The sequence below is a fragment of the Dendrobates tinctorius genome, unplaced genomic scaffold (genome assembly GCF_039654945.1).
Source record: "Dendrobates tinctorius isolate UK_male_01 unplaced genomic scaffold, ASM3965494v1 ptg000046l, whole genome shotgun sequence".
NCBI lineage: Eukaryota > Metazoa > Chordata > Amphibia > Anura > Dendrobatidae > Dendrobates > Dendrobates tinctorius.
Genome location: NW_027361714.1, coordinates 25686373 through 25706601, shown reverse-complemented (window position 1 = coordinate 25706601; position 20229 = coordinate 25686373).

Below are 20229 nucleotides of genomic sequence, written 5' to 3'. Positions count from 1 at the left end.
GGGCCCATTCTGTCTGGAGCATTATATGGGGATCATTCTTTATGGAGCATTATATAGGGATCATTCTTTATGGAGCATTATATGGGGTCATTATTCCATATGGAGCCTTACGTGAGGCCATTATGCTATATGGAGCATTATATGGGTCCATTATTCTGTATGGAGCTTTTTATGGGGCCCATTGTGTATGGAGCATTATATGGGGTCCATTCTGTATGAAGCATTATATAGGCCCTATTCTCTTTAGAGTATTATATGAGTCATTGAGGCCCATTATTCTGTCTGGAGTATTATATGGGGCCCATTATTTTGTGTGGAGCATTACATAAGGCCATTATACTGTATGTAGTATTATATGGATCACAATATTCCTTATGGAGCATTATATGAGGCCCACTACACAGTATGGAGCATTATATGGAGTCAATTATGTATGAAACATTATATGAGACCTATTCTCTATAGTGTATTGTGAGTTATTGAGGCCAATTATTCTGTATGGAGACTCATTATCCTGCATGGAGCAATATATGGGGCCATTATACTGTAAGTAGTAATATATGGGCCCGATATTCTGTATGGAGCATTATATGAGGCAGACTATACTGTAGGCAGCATATATATGGGGCCCATTCTGTATGAACCATTTTATGGGGATCATTATACTGCATTGAGTAATATATGGGGCCCATTATACTGCATGGAGAAATATATAGGGTCCAAGATTGTGTGGAGTATTATATGAGGCTCATTATACTGCATGGAGCATTATATGGGGCTCATTATACTATACATAGGAATATATGGGGCCCATTTCACTGTATGGAGGAACATATAGCAAGAAATTGAGTTTTGTAAAGCGTCCATTCTGTATGGAGAATTACATAGGGCCATTTTTCTATATGGAGCTTTAAATTGGGAACATTCCAGATGGAGCATTATTTGGGCCTCATTCTATATGGAGAATCATAAGAGGCCCATTCTGTATGGAGTATTATCTGGGGCCCATTCTCTCTGGAGCATTATATGGGGTTCATTTTGAATGGAGCATTATATAGGGCTCATTCTGTCTGGAGCATTGTATGGGGCCCATTCTGTATTGGGCATTATATTGGGCCATTATTCTATATGAAGCATTATATAGGGCCATTATTTTGCATGGAGCATTATATGGAGCCCATTTTGTATGGATCATTATATGAGGGCCATTATTCAATATGGAGCATTATATGGGTCTATCATTCTGTATGTAGCATTTTATGGGGCCCATTCTGCATGAAGCATTATATGGGGCCCATTCTATATAGAGTATTATATGAGGCATTGGTGCTCATTATTCTATCTGGAGTATTATATGGGGCCTATTATTCTGTATGAAACATTAGATGGGGTCATTATACTGTATGGAGCAATATATGGGGTCTATTATTCTGTGTGAAGCATTATATGGGGCTTATTATACTGTATGGAGCATTATATAGGGCTCATTATACTATATAAAGCAATATATGGGGCATATTATATGTTATGAAGGACTATATAGGAGGAAATTTACTTTTGCAAAGCATACACTGAGGAGGACAGTTTCTGCTGGTAGGGTACATTTATCAATATCCCGTTTACCTCTAATACTACAGGCACTGAAACCTGTGACCCTCATTCACCTGAATCCCCTCTACTGTTTGATATTGTAGAAACTAAAACAGATATCACTCATGTAATCTAATGTGTACTACACCTATATGTCTCTGCCGTATCTGTGCATCAAAAATCGTGGTATGTGTTAAAAGGGGCCCACTGAGACTCTTTTGACCGGGGCCCTCGAAAACCTGGAGCCTGCCCTCTGTGTCTGTCTGTGCATGTGTGCGTGTGTTTATACATGTGTGTGAATGCATTTTTGTGTGTATGTATGTGTGTATGTATCTGTTTATGCATATGTGTGTATGTTTGTGTTTATAGGAAAAGGAAGAAATGTTCAAGCTTGTTGCAAAATTTTCAGAGTAATCTTTATCAAGCTTGATAAAAAACAACTGTGTTCGAAATGCGTTGCTTGCTCCTGTTCCTGTCCACTATTTTTTAATTGTTTTTTGATAGAATAAAGATTACTCTGAAAATTTTACCAGAAGCTGGAACATTTCTTCCTTTTCCTGCAATCGCTATACATGAGTGGTCGGCTCGTGGTTCCGTGTATGCTGGACTCCTACAAACAACAGCGGTGAGCTGTAGAGATGAGCGACTTTGCCTTTTTTCGGGTCGAGTCGGGTTTCATGAAATGAAATGAGCCCCATATATTTCTCCATACAGAATAATTGGTCCCATATAATGTTCCATACAGTATATGATGAGCTCCACATAATGCTACAGTATGTGATGGTCCCCGTGGATGATGCTCCAGTGTCTTATAGGCCCAAATAATGCTCCATATATAATGGGCCCCATTTCTAATGCTCCAGTGTATAATGGGCCCCATGGATGCTGCTCCAGTGTCTGATCTGCCCCATTTGGTATGCTCCAGTATAAGATGGGCCAAATGGATGATGCTCCAGTGTATTCTCCAGTGTATATTTCTCCCTTAAAAATGCTCCTAACATTTAAAAAAATTAAATACCTCTCCTGGCTGGGCACTGCTCTACTCTGGACTCCTCAGCATTGCCATCATCAAGCTCTCTGCACTTGCACTGTTTCGGTAGAGGGCATACCGACGTGATGTCATCGCGCTCTGTAACCTGAATGTCACTGTCAGGAAAGGCGGAAGAAGTCACGGCGGTGGAGCAGGGAGAGGTAAGTATTGCAAGTGCTGTGGCCCTGAGCAAGCATGGGGGGCCCACTCGTGGGCGACAGCGCTGGCACAGGGCCCCTCACAGTACGACGGTATGTCTGACGACAAGTGGGCCCTCCCTCCGGCAGGGACACTTTCGCGTAGTATGAGGGGCCTTGTGTCACTGCTGTCACCCACGAGTACGACCCCCCCACCTGCTCAGGGAAACGGCACTTTCATCTGTACCTTCCTCTGTGTCACCGTGTAAGGTGGTATAGTATGCGGGAAGGGGCACCTGAGTTTCATCAGTGTCACATTCTGGCTCTGTAGAGTGCGAGGGGAATGTAGTACTGTGGGTCAATGTACCAGCAGAATCATCTAGCAGTGGCTGTGCATCAGTGCACTTCATCTCCGATTCATGTTGGACTGGGGAATTCAGAATTTCACTTGATAACACAGGCATGGCATGTGAAAAGAGCTCCATGGAGTAATCTGAAGTGTGGGCTGCCACATCCTTCACTTTTAGTGGGGGTGAAGAAGACAAGGAAAGGGGTGTTTCCTGACCAGAAGCCTGCACTGACGACTCAGTGCTTGCATTTTTTTAAACTTCAGAAGAGGAGGCGATAGAGCTGGAGGCTTTTTCGGCAATGTAAGGCAAAGCCAATTCCTGATGCTCCGGCTTTAAAAGCAGTTTACCTACTCCCAGAAAAGGGAGCCTTAAAGGTCTTCTTGTGCCAGATGATGACGCAGGCTCAACACCTCCTGCCTTAGCTGCTATTGTGCTTTTGGCACTACCAGCAGATGCACCACCACCACCACCATCAGTAGCAGCTGGCCCCCCCACACCCACGTCAGCGGACTCTTCCACCATACTTAATAATTTTTGTGAAAATGGACTCAAAATACCATCAGATACGTGGTACTGTTTCAGAAGCGGACAGCTATATACAGTCTAGGGATAATTCTAAATCAACGTATATATTTTTTGAGTCAGACACAGATGGTCACAGACTCTGTATTGATTAGACAATAATATAAAAATTTGCAAAAGGGTACAGTATCACTTGATACAAGGTATATATGGTATAGTTTAAACATACTGAATCTCCGTATGCATTTCAGGAGGCAAACACAGACGCTCTCAGGCCCAGTATGGATCCGACAACAATATAGAAAGTTGAGAAAGGGTACTATGGTGACCCTGAGGGTACGGTCGCCACAGAGGTACTGCACCTCATCCAAAGGTGTGGTATCCTACCCTCAGGTAAGGAGGGATCACCACTCAGGACTCCTAACCCTGCACTCTACACACACACACTGGTTAGTCAGTGCTTTCTGGGTGTACCCGGCGGGAGGATGTCCTCTTCCCAGACTGACTAGTAAAGGGTGTTGGGGGTTAGTGTGGAAAGTAGGTACAGTGGGAGGAGCTTAGCTAGTGAAGTGATTGTAGGCATCCAATCAGAGAGAGCAAGGTGACAATTGGTGGGTGGATCTAGTCTGAGGTAAATGGATCTTTCTAGAGAGTTGTCAGTCTGTGACAGGACAGAGTAAGAGCAGGATTGCTGTGAGAGGGCTGAGGGTCAGAGAAGAGAGAAAAATCTTGTCCAAGCTCCTAGACTCGAAGGAAGGTGTCCTTGGGGCACAGGAAGTGCAATAAGCCACCTGTGAAGGCCGTTTCTGGAGAAGGAAGGAACAGGCCTCGTTGGGGAAGGTGGCTCCTGAAGGTAGTGGAGAAATACAGGGCTCAGCTAGAAAGACGGAGGCTGAGGTAACTTTAATAGGCTCAGTCACAGCCGCATTCAATACTCAAAAAGGCAGCAGTTGGAATAAAGGACCCCGGAGCCTGACCCACGTCACCCAGTGTGATACGTGGCTGCCGGCTTGGGACACTGTTTGCGAAGGCGCACAGCAGGAAGGAAGGGAGCGATCAGCGCAGAGACACAGCCTAGAAAGGATACACAAGGAGGAGTCTTGAACAGTGTTCCTGATCTAACTTCGAGTTTGCCGGACCCCTCTCTCAGATGACACAGTACCAATCGGGTCATTTTGTGTACAAAACTTTTGAGGCAAAACTCAGAAACTACACCCAACTGTGTCCTTGGTGTTTTTTACAACTCGACTGCTACACACGCTACACTCGCCATCACCGTCAATGGCTCACAAACACGACCTCAACTGCCCTGGGATACAGCTCTGCCCATGGAGAGCTTCATCATCTTGGCTGCTTTAACACTGGCCCAGAGGATCTGCATTGCAGCGTCTTCTACCCTAGCCAAGTACCACGGGAGGAGTCACAATCCCCCTTTTCCAAAATAATTATCATACCGTCTTCCCCCTCACCGGAACTGTCATCTTCTTTATTGGACACCCAGGGCATGGACCGGTTCCCAATCACCACCGTGACATACTTCCCCCTTAAAAGAGCCTGAAAGGCCCGTTACTGAGTAACCCCAGGCCCTGCGTGGCATTTCACTTTAACACCAGATAGCAGGGATATATTGTATAGTTTCAACATTATAAATCTACGTATATATTTGAGGAGGCAGACACAGGCGCTGTCATGGCCAGTATGGATTCAACAACAATCTAGAAAGTAGAAAAAGGGTACAGTATCACCAGATACAAGGTATATATAGTATAGGTTCAACATCCAAAATCTCCGTATTTATCTCAGGATACAGACACAGATGCTCTGAGGCCCAGTATGGATTACACCACAATATAAAAAGCAGTAAAAGGGGAATGGATCTCAAGCTGGATACAGTGTTGGGGTCATTGGGCAATCTACATATATATTTCAAGAGCAACACACAGCCTCTCACAGGCTCAGTATGGATCACACCATAATATAAAAAGAAGATCCGCAAGAAATAATCACATATGTGGGCCAATGTTCCAGATGTCAATGATGCACTGTGAGTGATGGGTGGAGGATGAATTTTGGGCACAAAGGGTACTGGATCAACAGATACAAGGTATATGTAGTATACTTAAAATACCAAAAATCTCCTTATGTATTTCAGGAGGCAGACACATATGCTCACACGCTCAGTATGGATTTGACAATAATGTATAAAGTGGAAAAAGGGTACAGTATGACCAGATACGAGGTATATATAGCATATTTTAAACATTCTAAATCTCCGTAGACATTTCGTGAGGCAGACACAGACGCTCTCAGTCCCAGTATGCATTAGCCAAGAATATAAAAAGAATAAAAAGGTTACTGTATCACCAGATACAAGGTACATATAGTATTGTTTAAACATTATAAATCTCCATATTTTTTTCAGGAGGCACACACAGATGCTCTCAGGGTCAGTATGGATTACACAATATAAAAAGCAGTAAAAGGGTAATGGATCAGAAGCGTACAGCTGCATACAGTGTAGGGGTCATTGTAAATCTCAGTATATATTTCCAGAGTTAGAAACAGACTCTCACTGGCTCAGTATGGATTAGACCACTATATAAAAAGCAGTAAATGGGTAAGGAATCACAAGCGTACAGCTGTATACAGTGTTGGGGTAATCTTAAATCTACAAATATATTTCTGGAGTTACAGACAGACATACCCAGGCTCAGTATGGATTACACCAAAATCTAAATAGCAAATAAGGGTACTGTATCATTAGCATACAGCTTTTTCCAGTGTTGGGCAAATTTTACATCTTGGAAACTATTTCCGTAGTCACCCTCAGACGCTCACTCACTATGGATTTGGCCATAATACAAAATGTTGATCAAAGGTACTGTATCACAAAATAGGAGGTGTATATAGTATAGGGTAAACTTTTTATCTACGTATATATTGAAGGACTTAACCACACACGCTCACTCACTATGGATTATACCGTACTAAAAAATTTAGAACAAAGGTGCTGTATCATCAGGTACCAGGTGTATATAGTATAAGTGAAAATGTAAATCACCCTATAAATTTCCAGAGTAACATACAGATAGTCAGCATGAATTTCTCCATGATACCAGCCAGGACACGGTACTGTGTGAGGAGCATACAGCTGTATACAGTGTGTGAAATAATGAACATTCGTTCACTGTGCAGAAAAAAAGAATAAAAGAATTAGTGCTGTGTAAAAAGCTGTCTGCACAGCAGTGTACCCACAGCAATACTGCTATAAGGCAGACTATTAATCGGCGCTGCTGCGCACAAGAAAATCCTCCCCTTTGACTCCACCCTAACTGTACCCAACAATTGCGTTCAGCAGAAACACATAAGAACTTCTGTTTACAGGCCTAAGTGTCTCCCTAAAGACAGGAGCCAGAGAGAGCCAACCCCCCCTCCACAGAGGTGTAAGTGGAGGCCCACATAACAGTGGGTTGGAGGGAGGGGGTTAACTGTCCCTGGGGGATGGAGTATGGAAATAAGGGTGGTATTTTAACTCGGCTTATGGGGCGGTTACTACAGTTCCTGCTACAGAGCCACAGAGACTGTCTCATGCCCAGACAGCATGGAGTCCATATCAGCTGGATTGGAGAGGCTGCACGCTGCAGCATAGTTGCAGCCTGCCGGCGTTGATTGAGGAGCAGGTCGCGGGGATCATCGGTGGAAGCAGCAGGTCAGCCGCTGGTGTCTCTTCCCATGCAAGGCAGCGGTCAAGGGCCACGGAGTGTTTCTCCCCCGACGCAGATCCCAGGACCCTGCGCTGGTGACGAAGCCCCTTCCAGGGACCCTCCGGGTCGGGTGCCTGCTGGTAAGCATGCGGGCAGGCCCCGGGCTGGGAGGAATCCCCAAACCGTGCTGGGTCCAGTGGTGGTTGCAAGTCCTTCTCCCTGAGCAGAGCGGGAGGCGGGGCCTGCACTCGCCAAGTCAGCAATGAACAATGATGTCACGGAAGGCCATCATGGAGCTGGGCAATCTGCCTCCTCCTCTTGGGGAGGTGGTGGAAATTACCCGGAGGGGGGGTCGTCGGGCAGCAGCCCCCATTGCCCGAGGCTGTCAGCTATGCCCAGTACCTCGGGCACCCTGACCGGAACAACGGCTGTGGATCAGCATGGACGGTGTGTCAGACAGTGGGTGGGGGTTGTGGGGGGTGGGTGTCTCCAGGCAGAAGCCCCCGTGGCTGTGCAGCCCGCTTGCCTCAACAGAGGTCGGAGAAGCAAACAGCCCGGAACATAGTTCCCCATGAGGGCGGCGTCGAGTATGCCTGTTTCACAAGGTGGCGGACCTCTGGGGACAGAGGGTCTGAGGGGAAACTCGGTAGTCGACGCCCAGCGGGATATGGGATTGATGGCTGGAGGAGTCACAGCATCATCGCAGCCCAGTGAGTATGGCTCCATGTCTTGTTTGTCCTCATCTCTAGTGAGGTCCCTTGCGGTCGGGAGTGGTTTGGGGTGCTGGCCAGTGGCATTAGGTCAGGGAGTTGTGGACCAAGTTCCTTCATGGATTGGGGGGCTGGGGGAGTTGTTGACTTCCTTCCGGGATTTGTTGTCTCGGATGGAGTGATTTGGAGTGCACCGGCGCATTTAGCCGCTTGGGTGGGATCGCAGGAGCGAGGGACCTGTTTGTAGGGGGCGGTTACCGGGGTGTCAGTTGGCCGAGCTGACCCTGTGTTTGTTTTGGTTCAGACAGAAAGAAAAGGAATGTCGGATCAATGTAGATGACAGGGCGCGTGGGGAGGTATATGTATGCTTTGAGGGCCCACTGGGCGCTCATCGTAAGAAGGAGGTGTGGGAAAAGATATAGAAGGACGAATATGGCACGATTTTGTCACTGCTTCCTTTGGAAAAGTTGAATTTGGACAAAGGGAAGAAGGATGATAGCCAAAAAGAGGAGGAAAAACGGAGATGGCGATTGATTCCGCACAGATTATCTAATTGGCTACAGGCATTCGATATTTTGGCTAGCGTGTTTGGAGAGAAGGCACCAGAGAATTGTTCTCCTCGTTTTGTTTTTTGTATTCGATTGGGGAGTCTTATAGGGTATAGGGGGTTCAGGCTTGGCTCCGTTACGACAAACAGTTTAGGCATAGGAAGGCGTTTCGTCTGGCAATTCGGTGGGAAAAGAAAGACATACGTCTGTGGTTGAAGGTTATGACGCCGACTAAGTTCGGCCATTCCTTTCCTGGGGTGCCGGGGGTGGCAATTCGTGAAATGCACAAAGCAGTGGACAAGGGGCAAGGGGGTCAGTCGGGGCAATCGGTCAGCCAGAAACAGGGTCTCTGCTGGCCATTGAATGATGGCCAGTGTAAATTTGGGGCTACATTGCTGCAAATTCAAGCACCTTTTATCCCATTGCAAAGGAACCTCGCATGGTGCTTCCAGATGCTTTAGGAAGCAGAAAGGAGAAGCAGAGTGAGAGTGCGAAATCAAAAGGGGTATCCGCCATTGAACCTCGCCGCGATGGTCCCTTATGTAAGTTGGTTTCCGGATGGGATTAAGTCGGAACTGTTGTTGTCCGTTTTCTGTGACGCGCTTAACCTTCCTGCCCCTCCTTTTGAGATACCACGGGTGGTTAACAATCTGAGGTCAGCTGACCAATATGCTGAGGTGGTGTCTTAACAGTTGGGGAAGGAGGTTAAGTTGGGAAGGAGGTCTGTGCCGTTTAGGGATCCTCCGTTTTATGATTTGGTAGTCTCGCCCCTTGGTGTAGTGCCTAAGAGACAGCAGCATAAGTTCAGGCTCATTTATCTTCTGTCTTTCCCTCGTGGTAGGTCGTTGACTGATGGAATTGACACGGAGCTGTGCTCTTTGTTTTATAAGTCATTTGAGGAGGTGGCAAAGTTTGTCCGGAAATGTTGGAAGGGGGCACTTTTGCCTAAAACGGATATTGAGTAGGCGTTTATGTTGATCCCTGTTCATCCTGATAGTGTTAAGTTGTTGGTGTGTTACTGGGGTGGTGTTTTTTGGGTTGATAGGTGTTTGACAATGGGTTGATCGGTGTCTTGTGCATTTTTTGAGGCATTCAGTTCTTTTCTCGACTGGGTTGTCCGTGAAGTATCGACTTTTGATTCCTTGATTCGTTACCTGGATGATTGTGTATCGGTCGGGCTAATTCTGGTTGTTGGGAGAGGTTACTTAGGCTGGTTTCACACTAGCGTTTGATCGCGCAGCGCATCATGCGCGATCGGGTGCATGTGTGATGCTTCCCTATCTTTAACATAGTGGTCGCAGGGTCTTGCGAATGTACGCGCTCATCAGTGTTTAGCGTGCGCTGCACATTTTACAGGTGTGTGCCCAGATGCGCCGTACGCTACTTGTTGCATTTTTTGTTCCGCCAACATCGTTTAAAAAATCGCGCGCTTGGTGTGCGTGCAAAAATAGCATTACAGTCTATGTGGTCGCAGACGAGCGCTTGGCAGTGCGCACGTCAGCGCCTTGTGCGCGCATGCGATTTGAGTAAACAATGTCTAGAGACTTGTCTAAAACTCCCCCTAAATAAGCAACATTGTTTGGGAGAAGTGTAGATAAAAGAAGGTGTCTTCAGGGACAATTACTCTACAGACAGCCTTGCAGAGAGACCAGACAAGAGCCTAGAAGAGCCTTTACAAGTGTGGATTCAAGCTTCAGGATCCAAAATGTGAGTATTCTTCAACATAATGTCTGTGTGTCCTGTACAATTTTATAATGTACTAATGTATTTTTTGTTTTCATTTCAGCATGTCTTCTTCTGGATCGGTGTATTTGCCATCTCGGCAAGAACTGGCCCAAGTTGATCGTGAGATGAGGATCTTGCTGTCTTTGGGTAAGGCCTCTTTCACACATCAGGTTTTCGCCTTCAGGCGCGATCCGACGCTTTTGACAGAAACCGGATCCGGCGAAATGCAATGCCGGATCCGGTTTCCCCCCCATTGACTTGCATTTGCTCCGGATCGCGCCGGATGGCCATGCGTTTCATCCGGTTTTCGCCGGATCCGGCAATGTGTCCGGATCCGGCGTCTGGAAAAAACGTCTACTGTAACGTTTTTTGTCTCCGGCGAAAAAGCCGGACACGCCGGATCCGGCGCGTCCGGCTTTTTCACACAATGGAAGCCTATGAGCGCCGCAATGCGCCGGATCCGGTTTTTTTGGTCTGAGCATGCTCAGTAGCCACAAGGGTCAATTTTAAAAACCGGATCCGGCGTAATCCGTCGAAAAACGGATAGAAAAACGGATGAACCGGATGAGACGGATCCGGTTTTGTCTGTCAAGAAAAAGACGGATCCGGCAGAAAACCGGATCCGTCACATCCGGTTTTACAAAACATTTGCCGGATCCGGCGTTCCGGCACGACGCCGGATCGCGCCTGACGCCGAAAACCTGATGTGTGAAAGTAGCCTAAGTATATCTGCCTCTATAAATGTGTTTTAATTTTTTCTTTCTTTACAGACATCAGACAGGGGCACTGAAGGTGAAGTGAGGAACAGTCTGAGTGGGAGCGTTCTGAGCGGGAGCTGTCTGAGCGGGAGGATGCTGAGCGGGAGCAGCGTAGTCAAGTCGTGTCGAGGAGACGCAATGTTAGTAGATATTTTTTTTTTTTTCTGTCTTTATTTATCTTGCTTTTTCTCTGTTTCTTTTTGTATCTGTTTCATTTTCCAAAATTCAAAACATTATATGATTTTTTCTAGGTTCCACAACGGGATGACGAAGAAGTAGTGTACATCGACAACGAGCACCTGATCCGCCTTGTTGAGGAGCGTATCCCATTGTGGGACAGCCGTGACCAGCAGTACAAAGACACAGTGGTGACCCGGAAGCTCTGGAATGAGGTGGCCGCAGCGATGATGGATGGCTGGGACAGCGCCTCTCCAAGTTCATAAAGGGCGTTCAGTAAGTATAAAGATGCTCTGTGATACTGCATTGATTTTTGGACCTGATGGTGCTGATGTGTTTTTTGCAAGATATATTCTTGCATTAAACATATCAATGCCTTGTGGAATACATAGATTGTTTATTGTCTTCAACTGCTGCATTGCTTTATGGTCCTGATGGTGCTGGTGTTTTTTTGGCAAGATATATTCTTGCATTAAAAACACCAATGCCATGTTGAAAACAGTGATTGATTTTTGTCTTCAACTGCTGCATTGCTTTATGGTCTTGATGGTGCTGATGTGGTTTTTTTGGCAAGATATATTCTTGCATTAAACACATCAATGCCTTGTGGAATACATAGATTGATTTTTGTCTTCAACTGCTGCATTGCTTTATGGTCCTGATGGTGCTGGTGTTTTTTTGGCAAGATATATTCTTGCATTCAAAACACCGATGCCATGTGGAAAACTGTGATTGATTTGTGTCTTCAACTGCTGCATTGCTTTATGGTCTTGATGGTGCTGATGTGTTTTTGGCAAGATATATTCTTGCATTAAACACATCAATGCCTTGTGGAATACATAGATTGATTTTTGTCTTCAACTGCTGCATTGCTTTATGGTCCTGATGGTGCTGGTGTTTTTTTGGCAAGATATATTCTTGCATTAAAAACACCAATGCCATGTGGAAAACAGCGATTGATTTTTGTCTTCAACTGCTGCATTGCTGTATGGTCTTGATGGTGCTGATGTGTTTTTTGCAAGATATATTCTTGCATTAAACACATCAATGCCTTGTGGAATACATAGATTGATTTTGGTCTTCAACTGCTGCATTGCTTTATGGACCTGATGGTGCTGGTGTTTTTTTGGCAAGATATATTCTTGCATTCAAAACACCAATGCCATGTGGAAAACAGTGATTGATTTTTGTCTTCTGCTGTCATGATCCAGTTTTCACTCTCGCTCCGGATGATACTGTTGTTTTCTCCTTCGTCTCATTGGGGGACACAGAAACTGTGGCTGTATGCTACTGCCGTCTGGAGGCCAACACTAAGTATACAAAAAACAAGTTAGCTCCTCCTCCGCCGCATACACCCTCGCCCCGATAGTGGGCGGAAACCAGTTTTTTGCTTAGTGTCTGATGGAGGCACACGCAGTCTGGATCTCTCCAGACTATTTTTTTTTCTCGCTATGAAGAGGAGACAGGGGCGACGGATCCTATTGAAAGGGTCCGATCTCCCCAAACCATCAACGGGCGAGCACGCGTGAGTATCGCCTCCGCGTATCCTTTTCCGCACCGAGGGACATCTCTGGGACTTTTCCCCAGACATCTATTTTTCTTTTTTATTTTGTGAAAATAAGAGAGGGGCAACGCATCCTATTGAAAGGATCCGATTTCCCCAAACCAGCAACGGGCGACCACGTGCGAGTGTCCCTCCATGTATCCTTTCCCGCGACGTGGGACACTATGCCAGACTTAGCCCTGTCCACCCCTAGGTATCGAAACCATCGGCTTGCACAGAGGCACAAGACTAGTCTGTGCGGCCCCCACTGCTCCACCAACGCACGACGGTGGTGCTGCATGGCGGCGGACGGTCCCTCTCCTCGCCCCTACAAGGAGGATGGAGCTAGGGTGCCTGCACTGTCCAAAAATGGATTACCTCATGGCCTCTGCTAAGGGCAGGTATGGATGGCTGGGGAGGGCCCCTGGGCAGTGAGAGGCTTCAGGTTAGCGGTGCGGCCAGAGGTGGCAGGTTCTTGGCAGCAGTCTCCATTCCTCTCCCTCCTCCCCCCTCCTCCTCTCCTCCCTCTTCCCTCCCTATACCTTCACGTGGAGGGCCTCGTTAGGAAGATTCCCCAGTGGTGGTGATGGAGAGCGCTTCATGGGGGTGCCGGCGGGATCGCCGGGATAGCGGGGCCGCCAGTGCACGGGCGGCCAGGCAGTGACTAATTTAGCCCGCGGCTTCGGCCTAGGCCGCGGGTGGAAGTTCCGCCCCCCAGCGTGACGTCATATCCGGCGCCGCCCCCCATGACCGGGGCAGGCTCTGGATAAAATTGAGGCCCTGGCTTCAGAGCAGGGTAGGCCGCGATCAGGAGAGCACTCGCAGCCTACCCAGAGGAAGGAGCAGGCAGACGCAGGAGCGCGGGAGAGACACGCAGGAGCCGGGTAAGTGCGACCCCGTCCTGGAGCCACACTAGGGCATTAAAGGGTTACCCTCCTCCTCCTCATTTCCCCTTGAACCTTCAAAGAAAGAAAAAAAAAAGAAAAAGAGAGTAAATTGGCCTATTTCAGCAGTATGTCTGGGAAAGGAAAAACGCACACTTTCCTTTATAGCGCATGCGTTTCCTGTGGGGTTATGTTCCCAAGAGCGCAGACTGTTAAGTTATGTCAAGCCTGTAACTCCGAACGCGCCCAGCAGCCCTCCCCTGCAACGGAGCCCAGGGGTCTGGATCCCCCGGAATGGGCGTTATCACTTTCTCGGTCCATGGTTTCGCTTACGAAGGCGATTGAGACCCTTCAGGCCCCGGATAGGGGTAGAGACGACGGCTCGCCTGTTTGGGAGGGTTCATCCACCTCACAAGAGCCTCCGGCCTGCAGGGGCTGCACTCTCTCTAAGCAGACGCATAGGAAGAGAACCAATACGGCGTCTCCGGGCCCCTCCGGTGCTTCCGCATCGGTGAGTGCGGCGTCTCGCTCACCGTCACCATTTTCTGGGAGCGAGCAGAGTTCAGGTGATGACGTGGAGGAATCCTTGGACCTGGATACCCCGGGGTGTTGGGAGACGGTAGACAGTCTCATTGAAACTGTCAATCAGACTCTAGGTATTGAGGAGGATGTCTCTCTAACCGCAGGGCATAAGATATCCTTTAAGAAGGCCAAGCGACCACATAGAGTGTTTAGCACTCATCCAGAGTTCGAGGACATAGTGCAGCGGCACAGGGAACGTCCAGACAAGCTTTTTTTCGGGACAAAAAATGCTAGAAACGAGATATCTGTTTGCACCAGAGCTCTGTAAGAGATGGGCGGAATCTACGGTTGTGGATCCCCCAGTGTCACGCCTGGCCTCAAGATCCTTGTTGTCAGTACCTAGTGGTTCTTCCATTAAGGACCCCATGGATCGGCTCATAGAAGGTTTAGCCCGCTCGGTGTATGAGGCATCAGGATCAGCGCTCTCTCCTTCATTTGCGGCAACATGGGTAGCCAAAGCCATGATGTCATGGTCAGATTCTTTGAATAAAGTCCTACAGGATAGAGACTTGCCGATGGAGGTGTCTGAGATAGCAAATCAGATCGCGATGGCGTGTGACTATTTAATTAATGCGTCCTTGGATGAGGCTAATTGCGTGGCACTAGCGGCGGCAAATGCTATCGCCATTACCAGAGCCTTGTGGCTAAGGCTATGGCGGGCTGATTCGATTTCTAAGAAATCTTTAACTTCCCTGCCGTATCAGGGTAACCGGCTATTTGGGAAGAAATTAGACAAACTCATTTCAAATGCTACAGGGGGAAAAAGCAGCTTTCTCCCACAGCAGAAGATTAGACTGCCTTTTCGCCAACCTCAGGCGCGCTTTCGAGCATTTCGCACCCCCGGGTGGGCGACAGCGGCCAGTTCTTCCGCCCCAGCTCGCTACAACCAAGACAAAGAGCGTCAGGTCACGTATAGAGCCAACCCGCTGGGTAGGATGCGGGGCCGACCGCCCAGGTCAAGGGGGGCCAGGTCCCAGAGGCCCTCAGCAACATGACTCGGGGCATCAGGTACCCGAAGACAGCAGAGTAGGCGGACATCTGCTCAGGTTCTGACACGTCTGGGTCGAGGTGACACACGACTCATGGGTGGCGGAATTAGTGTCATCCAGGTACAAAATAGAATTTGTCGGAGATCCTCCAAGACGATTTTTTCTTTCCCGGCTTCCCAAATCGGAATCCCGGGCAGAGGCTTTGCTAGGGGCCATCAGGGTTCTTCAGCGCAACGGGGTCATTGTCCCGGTACCAGAGTGCGAAAGAACTCAGGGATTTTATTCCAACCTGTTTGCGGTCCCCAAGAAGGACGGAACAGTAAGGCCGGTTCTGGACCTAAAGCTCCTGAACAGGTTCATCAGAGTCAGGCACTTTCGAATGGAATCCCTCCGGTCAGTGATATCTGCCATGGAGCAGGGAGAATATTTGGCCTCGATCGATGTCCAGGATGCCTACCTGCACATCCCTATTTGTCCCCCGCATCAAAGGTTCCTTCGGTTTGCAATCGATGGTCGGCATTTCCAGTTTGTGGCTCTGCCTTTCGGGTTAGCCACGGCCCCCCAGGATATTCACGAAGGTAATGGCGGTCGTCATGGCCATTCTACATTCTCGGGGCATAGTGGTTTTTCTGTACTTAGACGACCTCTTAGTAAAGGGTCCGTCCTTTCGGGCATGCGAGGAAAATGTCAGCATCACGCTGGATACCCTATCTCGCCTAGGATGGTTGGTCAAAGGGAAAAAGTCATCCCTTATCCCAGCTCAGAGGATTCCATTCCTAGGGATGATTTTCGACACTTCCCGAGGGATGGTAATTCTCCCTCAATACAAGGCTCGGGCGCTCCGGCAGGGATTTTGGAGTCTTCAGCAACCAGGCCCTCACACTATTCGATTCGGGATGAGGGTTCTAGGGAGGATGGTGGCGACAATGGAAGCGATTCCGTTTGCTCAATTTCATCTTCATCCCCTGCAGCATGCTCTCTTGGCATCTTGGGACAGAAGTCCATTCTCCCTCGATCAGCAGTGCAGGTTGTCCTCTCAATTCCGATGGGCACTTCAGTGGTGGATGCGCGACTCCTCTCTTCCTCAGGGGAAACCCTTTCCCCCAGATCAATGGTTGGTGATCACAACCGATGCGAGTCTTCTCGGTTGGGGAGCAGTTTTTCGCCATCACACGGCCCAGGGGCAATGGTCACCTCAGGAGGCTCATCTCCCGATCAACTTGTTGGAGATTCGAGCGGTGCGGTTGGCACTGCAGCATTTTCAGCACTTGCTAGCAGGACGCCCAGTCCGGGTTCAATCAGACAACGCCACGGCAGTGGCATACGTGAATCACCTGGGAGGCACGCGCAGCAGGGCAACCATGCACGAGATAGAGCATGTACTCCGTTGGGCCGAGAGCCACCACTCGGTAATCTCAGCAGTTCACATACCAGGCGTGGAAAATTGGGCAGCAGATTTCCTAAGCCGGCAAGGTGTCGCGGCCGGGGAGTGGTCCCTGCACCCCGAGGTCTTCCAGCAGATTTGCCAATGGTGGAGGACTCCGGACGTGGATCTGATGGCCTCCAGAGAGAACGCCAAAGTGGGCACGCTTGTCACTCGGTCTCAGGACACGCGAGCAATCGCAGTGGATGCGTTGGTCCTACCATGGAACCAGTTTCGGCTCCCATACCTGTTTCCCCCACTGCCACTTCTCCCGAGGGTCATCAGAAAGATCAAGGCAGAGGGGGTCCCGGCAATTCTGCTGGCCCCAGACTGGCCCCGTCGAATATGGTACGTGGATCTAGTGCAGCTCCTCGCAGATGTGCCTTGGCGTCTGCCGGAACGACCAGACTTACTGTCCCAGGGGCCGATCTGCCACCCGAACTTAGGGGCCCTGTGTTTGATGGCATGGCCGTTGAATCTTGGATTCTGATGCAGGCGGGGTTTGGGCGTGAAGTGGTTGCTACAATGGTTAGCGCCCGGAAGCCAGCCTCGGCGAAGGTTTATCATAACACTTGGAAGGTTTTCTTTCACTGGTGTCGAGAGCACGGGGTTGCACCATTGTCCTTCTCGGTTCCCAACATCCTGGCTTTTCTGCAGTCAGGCCTAGACGCAGGTTTGGCCCTGAGTTCCCTGAGGAGACAGATATCGGCCTTGTCTGTCCTTTTCCTGCGAAAGATCGCTACCAATATGCAGGTCAATACGTTCATTCAAGGGATCTCTCATTTGGTGCCCCCCTTTAGAGCGCCCATAGACGCCTGGGACCTTAACCTGGTTCTGAGTGTCCTGCAGGAAGTTCCTTTTGAGCCGTTACCAGAAATCTCATTGTCATACCTTTCCAGGAAGGTTGTATTCTTGGTAGCCATAACTTCCATTAGGCGGGTCTCGGAGTTGGCAGCCCTATCTTGTAGAACTCCATTTCTGACTTTTTTTTAAGGATAAGGTAGTCCTTAGACCACCGCCGCCGTTTCTGCCGAAGGTCGTGTCCTCTTTCCATATTAATGAGGACATTGTTCTGCCTTCGTTTTGTCCAGCGCCAGTACACAGATTGGAAAGGGCGCTCCACACGTTGGACCTGGTAAGAGCTCTCAGGAGGTACATGTCAAGGACAGCACCTTTTCACCAGACAGACTCGTTGTTTGTGATTCCCGAAGGGCGCAGGAAGGGGCTCGCAGCCTCACGGTCGACCATAGCCAGATGGATTCATCTAACTATTCAAGAGGCTTACCGTATTAGAGGCACGCCGATTCCAACAGGAATGGGGGCGCACTCTACTCGGGCAGTGGGCGCCTCTTGGGCGCTTTGGCACCAGGCTTCGGCAGAGCAGGTATGCAAGGCGGCAACCTGGTCAAGCCTGCACACGTTTTCTAAGCATTACAATGTGCATACTCAGGCTTCGTCAGATGTGAGCCTGGGTAGAAAAATTCTCCAAGCAGCAGTGGCACACCTTTAGACAGGAGGGCATGCGGTTTGGATCGGTGAGTTGCTCCCACCCAGGGACTGCTTTAGGACGTCCCACAGTCTCTGTGTCCCCCAATGAGACAAAGGAGAAACATGGATTTTTGTGAGTACTCACCGTAAAATCCTTTTCTCCGAGACGCTCATTCGGGGACACAGCACCCACCCTGATAGCCAGTTGGCTCTTGTTTATTTAATTAGTATAATTCCTTGCTTAAGGTAGGGTGGTCCTTTTTCTGACATATGATTTTTTGCATTAAGGCTAATTTGTTTTTATGTTCTCCTACTGCTTTTGCACTAAACTGGTTTCCACCCACTATCGGGGCGAGGGTGTATGCGGCGGAGGAGGAGTTAACTTGTTTTTTATATACTTAGTGTCGGCCTCCAGATGGCAGTAGCATACACCCACAGTCTCTGTGTCCCCCAATGAACGTCTCGGAGAAAAGGATTTTACGGTGAGTACTCACAAAAATCCATGTTTCGCTGCTACATATATTCTAGCAGGAAACATAAAAGTGTCCTCAGTATCAACAGTGACTGCATTGTGTCTAGAATTTTATTTGTGCTGCAGCATTGACTGTTTGCAAAGTTCTATCCATTGTGTGTGCTGATAATTAAGTTTCCTTAAGTGCATTTTCTAATTTTTTTTTTCTTTTTTTCCCCAACAGTGAACAAAATCCGCACACGTTGGCGCTTGATGAAGGACCGCTTCAACACTGATGTTTGTGCTGAGGGACAGGTTTGGAGTGGTTCAGCGGCAAGGCGCAGAAGAAAGTACCGCTATTATCGAGAGTTGGCTTTTCTGAGACCGGTCCTTGCCAGCAGAGCGTAAGTTTTTTTTTTTTTTCTGGTTTGTTATTACTATGTGCTTTTCAAATCCACAGGTGATGCTTCTTGTAAATGCATGATACTAGTGTTTTCCCTTTCTTTCCACATCACTTGGAGCAGCACCCTGCAACCTGTCCTGGGAGCGGTTCTTCATCGATCGACCTCGGACCCGTCCCAGCCATCCGACAGCCAGAAAGCATCTTGCAGGTCAGCAACACAGACAGCTGGTGACCAGGAAGCTGGTCCATCAGGTGTTCCCCTGTCCCAGGTCTCTGTCACTGATTATGCGGGCACTACCCGCCAGCGGCAGAGGGCCTCGGACAGGCCTGTCATGCCCGAGTTCATGCTCTTGAGCGAGGTCTTTAAGGGCAGCCTTAAGGCGCTGTCCACCAGAATGGAAAGCAGTTTTTCCCTGATGGAACGTGGTTTTAAACACATGGAACACCGCTTCCACTCTGCTGACCAACGTCTTGACTGTCTGGAGGCCGACCTCAACAGACCAGCGCACCATTTTTTCAGTAAAATTGAACAGGGCATGGCGGAACACCTTAGTCCTGAGCAACACTGCTTACTTGCAGGCTATGCAGCAGAATGTGCAGCAGTCAGTGGTGTCATTTCCAACAGTTCCACCGCTGACTCGGTTCACCACACTACCGACTTCTTCTGCATACCACTGCACGGCCACCTGCATTCCCAGCGAAGCCGGACACCACTACACCACGCCAAGTCTAGTTCTGCTGGACACTCCTCCACCACCACCACTATGGCAAGCGCTGCTCCTGTATGGAGCACCACCACCGCCACAGCACCACCAGCTTGGACCCAAACCACCACAGAACCTGCTTGGGCCACAGACACCACCAGTCAACACCAAAGGAGCACCACCAGCATTCCTCAGCAACAGAGCACTCCCAGCACTCTTCAGCAACAGAGCACCGCCAGCACTCCTCATCAAAGGAGCGACCGCCAGCACCCCTCATCAAAGGAGCACCGCCAGCACTCCTCATCAAAGAAGCACTGCCAGCACTCATCATCAAAGGAGCACCACCTCCACTCTTCATCAAAAGAGCACCACCACTCCTCATCTTAAGATCACCGCCACCAGTACTCCTCCTCGGAGTCCCCCAAGAACTTTGGCTGAGATCACAGACAGGCAGCCTTCTGCTCGGAGCACTGACCCAACTTTCTCCCCTTCTAGCACCGCCACTGCCACT